The sequence below is a fragment of the Solanum stenotomum genome, chromosome 1, assembly GCF_019186545.1.
Source record: "Solanum stenotomum isolate F172 chromosome 1, ASM1918654v1, whole genome shotgun sequence".
Classification (NCBI taxonomy): Eukaryota; Viridiplantae; Streptophyta; class Magnoliopsida; order Solanales; family Solanaceae; genus Solanum; species Solanum stenotomum.
In genome coordinates, this window is record NC_064282.1 from 16970701 (window position 1) to 16983821 (window position 13121).

The window sequence follows — 13121 nt, forward strand, 5'->3', positions numbered from 1 at the left end:
ATATATATATATATATATAAACTAACACAATTAATATGGAATGGAGAAAGTATTGAATTGCGACATAAAAGAAATTTGGGAGCAAATTCCTTAGATAATTATCCATGTTTGGAAATTTGTCTTGTAATCACTTTTGTTTCTTTTAGGACCACAATATTACCGAGTTATTCCTATTTTCCTCAAAATATAAACCTCATTCCTAATGAAATGTCATGCCATGTTATTATTATTTTTAACAATAGAATAAAAACATTTACCTCGCTCTTGAATTTTATAAAAACTAACAAAATTTAAAATTAACTAATATTTATTATTTATATGTAAATATTTTAAAAAGTTATTATCTTATTTAGTCGAGTACGTTAATTTAATATTGTTAGTACAATTTTTTTTGTTCTGATATATATTTATAAAAGATGATGTGACACCTCTCTAAGGCCATCATTCATATTTATCTATTTTTTCTCCTTTATTTTTGATATTTTTCTTTATTTTCCCCTATTTTCTTAATTAAAGTAGAATAATTGAATGTAATTAAGAGAGGAGAATGCATGATTGAAATTTGGAGTGACTTCTCAACTCTTCATTAATTAATATAATAACTTATACACAATAAATTAGTATGATTGTTAAAAATCCAAATTCATTAATTTTTTTATTCAATTTTTTGACCTTTTTCTTATTTTTTTTCTATTTGTATAATTTATTAGAAAATCTAAAACTATTTCTTGTGATTCATTTAAACAACAAAAGTTGATGTCAATTTTCATGAAATAGTTCCCACGTAACTATAGATATTAAGCACTATTTTCTCTCTTCTTTATTCCATATTTACTCGTAGTAATATTCATAACTTATACTTTTCATATTCATAACTCTTAAATATTTAATTTAAAATTTAAAACACTTTATGGTATTCCCATCATTTTATCTTTATAAATGTGATCATTCTATTATTTATATTTGAAGTAGTGATATATATATTAAATCTTGAAGAAAAAAATTATATTATATTTATGTTTAAATCTTGAAGAATAAAATTCTTCAATGAAGATCGGCTTGTGAAATGAATACCGATAACGATAAGGGTTCGAAGAATTATGAATTGATGAATTGATTTATTGAATTCATATTTTTTTTGATAATGGCAGTTGTAAAAATGATGCTTGTATTTATTACTTTCTCCTTAATTTATTTGTTTATTTATTATATATTTTCTTGATATCTTTTAGCTTGATTTTTACATTTTTCATGTAATTGTTGTTATTAAGAGCATGTATAAGGTAGTTAAATTTATGCTCAAGTTATTTGATATTTTTTTTGTCGAGAATTTCTTTGTTCCCTTTTTCTTATTATAAAATGACAAATATAACTTCTAATATTTTAAGTTTTTCTAATTTAATATATTTATAAATAATAACTATTCATACCCTTTAATTTAAGTCTTGATAATTTCATAACTTACGAGTATAGTTGTAACTCCTGAGTGGTATAAAAAACAATACGAGAATCTAAATCGCACCACGGAGATCGTTGTGAAAACCTTATTCTATGTTAATTGGAAGACGCTGGACATCGGTCCTAAGAAGTTGGTTGGATCGAAGTAGTACATTATACATCTGTCTGCCAGCAACAGAGGGGGTTTCGATTCCCTTTATACGCGGTTTATGCTTGTAGCAACCCCCAGGGTATACGTGTAATAGCCCCGCGGGAAACCCCCGCCCGGAAGCGGAAATCTATTTTAATTTGTATCTGCAATTGGTCTTTCATGTAGCTGGACCGCATTGAGGATGTTCAACCGGTCTCTTACAAGAGTGTAGGGCAGTCTCGTATGGGATTTGCATATCGCTTTCATCTTGAAAATTTCATAACATCTTGGAAGATTCACAAGGAGATCAAGACATCGACGACATCGTCTTTCTCAAAGTACTCTAGCAAGGGTGAATTGATCAAGATAAGTTGTCCCTCGAGTTTAAATTATTTTCCCTTTTTTTATATAATTATTTTTTTATTTGACATGATGGGAATATAAATATCATACATAAAACAATACCATATTAAAATTGTTTATATTTTTTGTGTTTTATATTATTATAATTAAATAATTTATTTTGAATTGATGAATTAATTTATTGAATTCATATTTATTTGATAATGGAAATTGTAAAAGTGATGCTTGTATTGTATTACTTGCTCATTTATTTATTTATTTATTGTATGTTTTCTTGAAGGAAGACTTAGAAGAATATTTTTTGAAGCATAGTTAGGAATTAATTTTACTAGAGATTTTTTTTCTTTGACTTGTAATAAACATTTGGTGTTTTAGGAACAATCAGTTTGTTTCCAAGAATATCAATATTTCCTAATAGATCACCGGGCTTTATAGCTCAATTATTTGAATTCGGATATTTAGATCGGGTGTATGCAAAACCAGGTCTACAAGAATTATCCCAATTACCAATACAACTGTTTAATTCAGTTAAAAACTATGCATAAGGAGATTGACGTTTATTGCAGATTCTTCAGCATTTCTATGGAAAGTAAAGATTTACAAAAATACTATCCAACAATCAACTACATATATAAATCAACCTGTAGCTTTTTGCTTTTATCATCTATGGATTCCTCCACAGTTTGCATTTTTTCATATATCCTGTTCAATAGGATTTGCGTCCGATTGTCCATATTGGACATTTCTGGAGATAAAATCTGCAAGAAAATTGTCACTGCCTTTAATATATTCAAATTTAAATGAATAAAAGGATAGCAACATCTGCCATCGATGCAATCTTCTGTACTGAGGTTCAAAAGGAAGCTTGTTAAATATTAATCCCGACACATGTGTATTGTCAGTTCTAATAACAAATTTTTTTGATAAAAGTAAAGTAGAAAACTTTCTAATTCCTCTAACAATGGCCAACAATTCTTTTTAATTTGTTGAATATCTTGTTTCTGCTTCATTGAAGGTACTGCTTGTGTATCTGCAAATTTCATTTAAATCGGTTTGCAATAATGCTCCCCAATGATAATCTGATGTGTCAGTTTGTAATACCAAATTGTCACTATCTTCTGGTAGTTTAAGTTTTGGCAATTTAGCACATTTTTTTTAATTGTTAAATACACTGAGTGTGTTGTTCTGTCCATCCAAGTCTGTTGGATTTTCATATTAATTTTTGCAATATATTCCTATTTTTTGCTAGATCTGGAATAAACTCTCCTGCATAATTAAGGCATCCTAAAATTTTTTGTATCTCCTGTTTTGTTGTTAATTTATCAGGAAATTCTACAATATTTTTTGAGATGTGTGATTGGAGATCTATTCCATTTTTTGAATAATCATTCCTAAGAATTCTATTTCATTTTTGTTTATTTCTGCCTTCTTTTGGCTTAGAACAATCCCATTTTTTAAACAAATTTCTGAAAATTCTTTCAGATATTTTAAATGTTCTTCATAAGTTTTAGAACATATTAACATGTCATCAATATAGACGATTAAATTTGTTTTTTCAGAAAATATTTTATCCATTTTCCTTTGGAATATTTATGGGGCATTTTTTAACCCAAATGGCATAACTATCCATTCATAGTGTCCGTTAGGAGTGCTAAACGCAATCAACGGTATGGAGTTTTATTTGCCAAAATCCACTTTTGCAGTCAAATTTTGAGAAATAGGTTTTTCCTTTTGCAAGGTTAATTAGATTATATTATTTTTATTTGGGATAAAATATCTATCAAATATGCAATTTTTACTTAGCTCTTTGTAATTTATAACCATACGAGCTTTTCCTCTTTTTATTTCACCATGGTTTCTTACCATAAATGTTGGGCTGAGGGCTTTTACTCATTCTTATTAGCTTTATATTTAGTAATTCTTTAATTTAAATTTTAAATTCAATTTTATCATCTTCGTTGTAGAGCATGGGTTTAACTATAATAAAAATGCTCGGATCTTTTAATGTTAAAGTTGTCCCTTCATGATTTTGTTCCCATTTTTCTAATGGATTTTCTCCATATGATTTTTGTAAATTTTCTTTAATTTTTTCAAGATTAAGACATTTACAAGAGATTTTTCTTAGGTTTTCTAAGTATCTCTTTTTATAATTTTCGTTATCCATTACAATACTATAAGGATTTTGTTTTCTTGGGACTTTGATGAAATGTCCGCAAGGAGTTTTAATGCTTATCATATATAATGTTTGATGATAATCCTGTAATTGTTGTAAAAAATCATTTCCTAATAATAAATTTGTTTCTAATTAATCATAGGCAAATAATTTATTTAAAGAAACAATTTTTGATCCCAAATTTATTTCTACTTTTTCCTTAGACTGTGATAGTCTTTCTTTGTTACCAGTAATTTCAATCATTGATATGTTATTTTTATTTGTATCCCAACTTTTTATTAAAAAAGGTTTTGCTAAACTAGCTTCAGATCCATTGTCTATCTGACAACAGGTTGTTATTCTAGTATCATAGAAGGTGATTTCTATGAAAACGGATACTTTGAAAGACGTTTCTTTAGGCATTTACATCTTTGGTATAAAACAAGTTTCATTTTTGTAAATCATTTCTATCCCATTTTATCCTATACTATAGTCTTCTAGACTATTTAGGAATAAATTTCCTAGGATGATATTTTGATCACTTTCGTGATTTGTAATATAACATGTGATTGTTATTCTTATTGTATCTAGTTGTATAGGTAAATCTACTATATTTTTACAACTAAAATTGTTACATTTAAAGGTTTTATAGGTATATTGAGTTCTTTCGTAGATGGCCAATCCATCTATTAGAATTCCTTTTACATGATTAGTTGTTGCTCCTGTTTGTATTAATAATTCTTGATGCTTCCATTCTATTCCATTACAGATTCTTCCTGTAATTCTAGTAATATTTGAAATTTATAGAATTCTTCTAGGATACCTATTAGATATACTTTTTCTGATGAAATTTCTTCCATAGTCTATAGATAGTCTAGGATTGTTACTAGAGCTTCCTATTTCTTGTGTCTTTCCAAACTGGATCTCATATTCTTCTGGAATTTGAGCTTGTTGAATTTTGCTTCCACAATTCTTGTTATTCCTGTGCATTCTTGATCAATTTCGATCATTTCTTTATTTTTATATACCTTTCCATAATTAGAGTTTGTAACCGTATATAATTCTTGATAGTAGATACTCATTATATGGTTACCTGGTTTAAAAAGATATTTTCGTTTGATCTAGAAATGTAAACTTAATGCATCATTAAAATAAGCATCTTTAAGTGAAATACAATACCTTGGGTAGGATGTAAATAAGAGTTTGGTGTAGGTTAGGTTTCCCTCGACTATACCAGGATTTCCTTCTCTTGCATTTATAAACCTTTCGTCTGAAAGATTAATGACTATAGGACAGTTGATTCCTTCTTTAAAAGTTGATTTTACCAATATTTGAATGCCACCTAAATGAACATAGTTCGTTTTTTTCCTTTTCTTTTCAGGAATCTTTCTAAGGATCTGATCGATCATTGGTTTGGTTAACAAGTTTAATTTATGTTTTCCTGTTGTTTGAATAATTTCTATAACCTTCTATATTTTCTGATATTCATGATAGGAAATTTTGTTTCTTGCAAACATTCTTTGCATTCTATTCAATAGGTTATCTTCTGTCTTGAGATTTAATTTTAATCTTTGGATTTTTTTAAATATTTCTCCATCAAATGTTGCTTTTAGGGCGTATCCCTTCTGATCTTCTTCAATTTCTAAAATTTGAACTGAATTTTCTTCTTCTTTTTCAATTTTCATATTCATTTATTTAGATTCCTCTGAACTGGTTGAATATTCTTCATATAATTCTTTAAAGAAGTCCTCACTTCCTATTGATTTTACTGATTCTAAATCAGAATCAATATCTATTCTATCTATTTTTGAGATTTTTACTCTTTTCTTGTTACATTCGTAACTTTTATGTCCTTCTTCACCACATTGTAACATTTACGTTTTTCCGTTGGTTTTGTTTGCTTGAAATTGTTTTTCTTTTTATAATACCTTATTTTAGGTATATAATTCTGTTTAGAAACATTTTTTTCTTTTGATTAGACTTTTCTTAATCTTTTTTCTTCTTTTGTAGGATTTGTCTTTGCATCCCCATTGGGTTGCTGCATTAGTATCTAGATAATAAATTTATGTATTTATTCTTTTAGCTTTTCTTTCTATGTTATGCGCCATACATAGGTGACCAAGTCTATTTTTTAGGAACAATATTCTTTGTCCAAGAGTATCTCCTTTAATGTTTTCCTTGTCGTATTCTTCTCTAAAATATCTTGCTCAAAAGCCAGGTAATTTCTGATATTACTTTTCTAAATATGGTTGCATTTCTATACTGCTATCAAATACTTTGTAGTAATATTCTTCGAATTCACAAGTGTATTCTTGGATATAACTCATTTTGCAGATTTGCAACTTTCCAATTGTTCTTTTGCAATTGTCCTCATTTTTTCTCTATTTTCTGTGGTACTTCCTTCACCACCTAAAAATTCATTTGTTATATATTGTATTAAATTTTTTTGTACTAAATTTTTTATTCCTTCTTGGAGGGATTTTTTAAATCCATCTAAGATATTGTTTTTGATGATTTCTTTTGCATTATCTGTTAATCCTGTGTGCCAATTGCTTACTTTTTCTGTAAAGGTATTTATCATAATGATGTATTTTTCTTCATCTGTATAATTTATTCCTTTTCCCAATAGAGTTAAAGAAATATATTTTGAGACCATAGATTTAAGTCTATTTCTGGTTCTCGTTTACAATTTAAATCTAAGAATTGTGTTGTTCCTACATATCCTGTTGGGAGTCTGTTAGGCATGAAATGAGTTTTATTGCTATTATGATACTGTTTCATGAAGTCTTTATTCTTTTTTGCTTTTTGAGCAAAATTGCTTTCTTTTTCTTCTAGTTGGAATTCTTCTATTGTGGATTTTGATTCATCACCTTCTTCAAATTTTCCTTGGAGTCCTCCTATTTCCCCTTTGTTCATTAAAACTTTTATATTTTGTTCTGAAAGATCTAAGTCTTCCATTGCATAAACTAGTTCATCTAGTTCATTCATTATTAGTTTTTTCTTCGATTTTTGAAATTTCTTTTTCTTTTTCCAACTTTATTTCTAGAATTTCTTCTCTAATTTGCTCTATTTCTTTGTTATTTTGATTTTCTAAGAAGTCATTAATGAGCTTTTCATCTAAACTTCCTTTTTGATACGAATTTTTACTTGCAAACCTTTTTGCTAAGAGTTCATTTATATATTTTTGACTTACTTTTTTGTCAAATTTTTCTGTTTTTTCTATTATATTTGTAATTCTTCCTGGTATATTTTCTTTAAGAGATATTATCTCTAATTCTATTAGCTTTAATCTTAAAGCTATTTATTTATGACTTTCTTTTAAGTCATTTAATAAGTCAATGACTTCTCTTAAACTCATTTTTATTCTAAGAAATAATAATCAGATGTATCCATACATCTATTACAACTTCATTATAGTTATAATTTACTTTATATGTTTTAAAAATCTTCTTCTGATTTTTCCAATGTAATTATTGTTATAATTTTTTCTTTTAAATCTTTGTTTAAACTTTGGATTACATGTAGTATTGTCACTAAGGTTTTATCTTCTATATACCATAATGGTTTAATCATCATTTTAGATCCTTGCTCTGATACCATTTGGTTGGTGCTGTTCAAAGAACAAGGTGAAGTTTTGCATAAATTTATGTTGTGTATACACCATAGTTTTTTAGGATTGCTTTAGCATTTTTATATTCAAACCGTTATTGAATTCTATGCATTTTCATCTCATGTATTACTACTATGAGTATAGTTGATCTTAAACTAGCATGTAAATATGTTTTTTCCATTTCGAGAATTGCTTTATCAAAATGATATAAAGCGATACGGTGTCTCCATGCTCTTCTTCTTATCATATGTAAGTGATATTGAATATTTTTCATTATTTTTATCCTATATGCTTGTGCATGGAATAATTTAAACATTGTATATGCAGTTGCATGAAATGATGTAACATTCTGTTTAGTCAATAAATGTTTTATTCCCTGTAGGTACTAAGTATCCTTGTTTATGCATGAATATATATAAATATGTAATTTGCTTTGTGAAAATAATACTTATGAAGGTCCTCACTTCCTATTGATTTTACTGATTCTAAATCATAATCAATATCTATCCTATCTATTTTTGAGATTTTTACTCTTTTCTTGTTACATTCGTAACTTTTATGTCCTTCTTCACCATAGTTGTAACATTTACATTTTTCTGTTGGTTTTGTTTGCTTGAAATTGTTTTTCTTTTTATAATACCTTCTTTTAGGTATATAATTTTGTTTAGGAACATTTTTTCTTTTGATTAGGATGTGCTTTTTCCTTCTTTCGAAGTAGAAGCATCAACCATTGCGCGGCTTTTTCCTTCGTCTGTTGACTTGGGAGTCAGCATATTCGTGCTTACCGTTGAGATGTTTTGGGCACTAAGTGCTAGTGGGACATCTCCTGCCACTTTGTTGGAAGTAGTATTCCCTTTAGGATTTGAATTCCATTTTGGACAAGTGTCAAAATGTTCACACAAGAATAAAATTTTTCTTCTCTAGATTGCTCTATTTCTTTGTTATTTTGATTTTCTAAGAAGTCATTGATGAGCTTTTCATCTAAACTTCCTTTTTGATACTAACTTTTACTTGCAAACCATTTTGCTAAGAGTTTGGTGTGTGTATATATATATATATATATATATATAATGAAAAATATTTATTAAAAATACAATTTTTCAAATTTTTTTTGGGATGGTGGATGGTGGGTGGTGGGTGGTACGTGGTTGGGGTAAGTGTAGACTAAAACAATGAAAATATAATTATGTTTTTCAAAAACAAATTTTAATTTTTTTTTGTGGAAAGAGGGCGTGGGACAGTCAAGAGTTGAGCGGGGTAAAAAATCAAAAAAATCTAACTTTGAATTGTTTTTCAAAAATAAGATTTTGAGTTGTTAATTTTTTTTGTTGGGGGGAGGGGCTAGTTTGGGTGTAGTAACAAAATAAATTGATTTTCAAAAAATAAAAATTAAAAGTTTTATTTTTTTGAATGGGGGGTCGGGGTACGGAGTGAGGTAAGAAAAAAATTATTATTTGACGAAAATAAGATTATTTGAGAAATATTTTCTAAAATATCTAAGCGAACCAAATATAAGAAAATTAAGAAATATTTTCTAGAATGAGAGATAAAATGAATTAAATAAAAAAAGAAAGTAAATATATTAAGAGTAAAGTAAATAAAATAAAATAAGTAAAATAAATAAAAAAGAAAAAGTCAAAGGTGATTTTCTTTTTTGAAGGAAAATTTAAACGAAGTTGGAGCCAAAATGCTATTTTGGTCATTTACACCTGTCATGTCAATTCCTGCCAAAATTGTGTCCAGCCATTTAGCAATACTCTACAGAATAATAGTCTCATTTCCTCATCTTTTCCATGTTGTTTAGTACACCCTTTGTTCTATATTAATTGATCATTTTATTAAAATTAATTATTTTATATTAATTATCCACCTAACTAAATAAAAAATATTAATTAAAATGTTTATTTATTACGTTTGCAATTAATTTTTTAAAAAAGTATTTATATTTGTTTATAAACTTGCCAAAAAGATTTTCAAGGTGTGAATTAATAAAATTTTCTTTTTAATTATGATTTCTTAATATGTGTGTAAACAAATAAAATAATCAACTAAAATGAGACGGAGAGAATTGTATTAGTCAATATTTCACATGAGATCTTATCCTCCGTTTTTTACTGGTATACATGTTTGTTTATTTATTGAGTGTTTCTTGTTACTCTATTATCATTATTTTTCTTTCTAATTTTCTATTTTGATTATTTTTCTTTTGAGCCGAAGATATTACTTTGAAAAATAGGATATGCTATGTTAAATTACATTGATGATATAAAAAATTAATTATTTGAATTGCTAATGTATATTATTAATTATTTATATTGTAAGTTACTAATCATATTTATCAGTAATTAATTATTTTTTAAAAAATACCTTTTCTATTGTTAGTATATAAAATTTAAAATGCTGAATTTTGTCTCTTGCGGGATTAGTTGAAATGTATCATAACCCGTGATTCAAAATTGATGTAGCTTACTTTTTGACAGAAAAAATGTAGGGTACTTATTAGGAAACAATGAAAGTTTCATTGACTATTGGGTTTTTATATTTTGATTTTCGATCCAAAATGTTAAGAGAATTGTCATTTAGTGCGTGACTTTTGGATTAAGTCACTATGAATTAGATTCACAAAATCTATGCAATTGATTACTATCGCTATTTTAATTAAAAAGTGTTGTTTCAATATTAATCTCTTCAAAACATTGAGGAAAAAAAGTTTGTTTTAATAAAAGAATTGTATTCAGACAATGAGTATCAACAATTATCAGCTATTCAATGTATATTGTATTAGCTGAAAATATATTGTGTTGCTATGAAATAAAACAAAGAATGCAATTTAATAATGTTATTCTTCAATATTAATTATATGCATTGGTGCCGTAAAAGATACCTACTCCATATTTATGTGACAACTTTCAAATTTTGAAAGTTAAAATAATTTTTTCTTTGACTATTATAATTTTATATGTCGATTAAATATTTTGATTTATAATATAATATTTTCACTTGGATTTAGACATCTAAATATTATTTCAAAAAATTTACAATCCAAATTCACTGTCAAAACTAAAAGTTTGACTCTTGAAAATCTTACAATATCATAGTGATGTGTTGTGTGTTAGGAAAGTAGAGAGTTGAGCTACTTTCAAGATTTTATTGAAAGGTAAAGTTTTATGTCACGTAGAATTGAAAGGTAAATTTGAACAATCTAATATCGTAAAAGTTTTAAAAGAGAATGCAAGTTTTCTTGTGTTTTCAAGTTATGACCATATTTAAGAAAATAATAATTTGGTGGATCCGATTGCATGTCTCCCACGTGTGAAAAATTACTTCCACCAAGATAAATGAAAATAATACTTAATAATTTGTGAGGATACTATTATGCTAAAAGTCTAAAACCTCACTAAATTAATATAGGTGGATCACGAAATATTATTATTTTATATATATATTATTTAATCAATAAATTATTATTTATTAATTTAAAGAATGTTTTGAGATTTAACTGTGTGATGTTGGAATAATAAAAGCTTCCAAGATGTATTATCACAACATATTTTATCATAAAATATTAGAAAGCTATAAAGTGGGACAAACGAATCTCAAAAAGATAAATATTTTGGATGCTATCAATTTTGCAATCCCGACATGGACAACAAATATTTAGAAAGAAACAATAGCAAATTATTTTCAACACTGCAAAATTCGTTGGGGGAATGAAGTTCAGAGAATCTGAATGAACCCACTTGTGAAAACGTCATACATGAACTTGGGGTCATGATTAATGATCTCAGTTACCGCAATAAAATGGACGTCAATAACCCATTGATTACCTGGATGAAAGTGATACATGTTCAGATGTCTAGAGCTTAGAAGAAATTAATGAAGTTGAAGATGATATGATACAATACATTTGGAACTACTGATGCATAAGGAAACACTTATCACATCTAGAACTCTTCACAATTTTATGGTGCAGTTCGAAAAGACAACATCGAAATTTTTGGATACAATAACAAAAGCTAGAGATGAACATCAACTAGAATTATATTTAACAAAAAAACAAAATACGATAAGGTCATATTTCACTAAATTATCTTAGATATATTTGTACTTTTAAAGAAATATTAATTTATAATATTAAAAAGACCATATATTTATATAGGAGTCTCCTGAAAATATACTATCTTATTATCTTATCGAAATGTGACTTTTTCTATTAGCCCAAATTGAAATCGGAGGAAAATATTATTTTAGAGAAATTATTAATTTACCGAATGTTAATTTAGTAAGATTTTACATTATTCCATTCTCATTTTATGTGATAGTTCAATACTCTCAAGAAAATATCACATTTTCTTATTAAAAAAATAGTTTATCATATGTACTTTACTTTGATGATACTACTTCTTAGGACCCATTATTATAAGTAGGTTTTGAGTTGAATCTGAGTAGCTTAGTTGGTTGACTATTTAATTCTTACCTTATTAGTGAGGATTCAATTTTCCTTATGGTAATGCCACCCTCATTTCTCTTCTACATATTTTGCATTTTATTCAAAATTTATTAAGTAATAGAATATTGTTTAGTTTCTCTCATCAATACAATTATTTATTTATTTTAATTATTTTATTATTATTACTTTTTTTTCCAATTATCATATTATTTATATTATTTAGTTTTTGATTCTCTTTTACTTTATTTTTAGCATGACTTAATATTATTGTATTTTCTTTAAATTCATCTAATCCCGCTTATAATTCTTTCTTGTTGCTTATATCAAAAGTCTATTTATTCATTAAAGTTTGTGTACGGTAAAAAAAAGTTTGCCATTTTCACGAAAAGAGTATTATAATTCAGAAAATAACAAGTACGTATTAATGTTTATTCAAATTGGACATAATTCAACTAATCAAATATCAGTGGCATTGTTTAATAATTAATTCAATACTCCAGGGGCATAAATTGAACATCTCAGAAATACCCTTCGTTTGAAAAAAGGACAAAAAGTAGGTCAGCGGCAAAAAAAATGTTGACTACTCTGACAAACTTTTGGTCCCCTACTTCACTTTTTCAGCTTTTATTTCTATAATATTTAGACCATCTCCAATCCAACACCAAATTTTACATTAAATTTCTAAATTTAATGTAAAATTTGGTATTTTAAGCTCTAATTCACACCAATTTTTACATCAAATTTGGTATGTGAATAGTGTTACACCAAATTTAGTGTAACACAATTCATCATACAAAATTTTAATTAAACATTATATAAATGGTATGTTTTAATTAAATCTCTTGTATATTTAATTATTTTTTATGTAATATTTTTATAATATTAATTTTAGATATACAATTTAGCTTTTTTTATAAATTAATTTTTCTATATATGACTTTAAAAAAAAAAATTATAT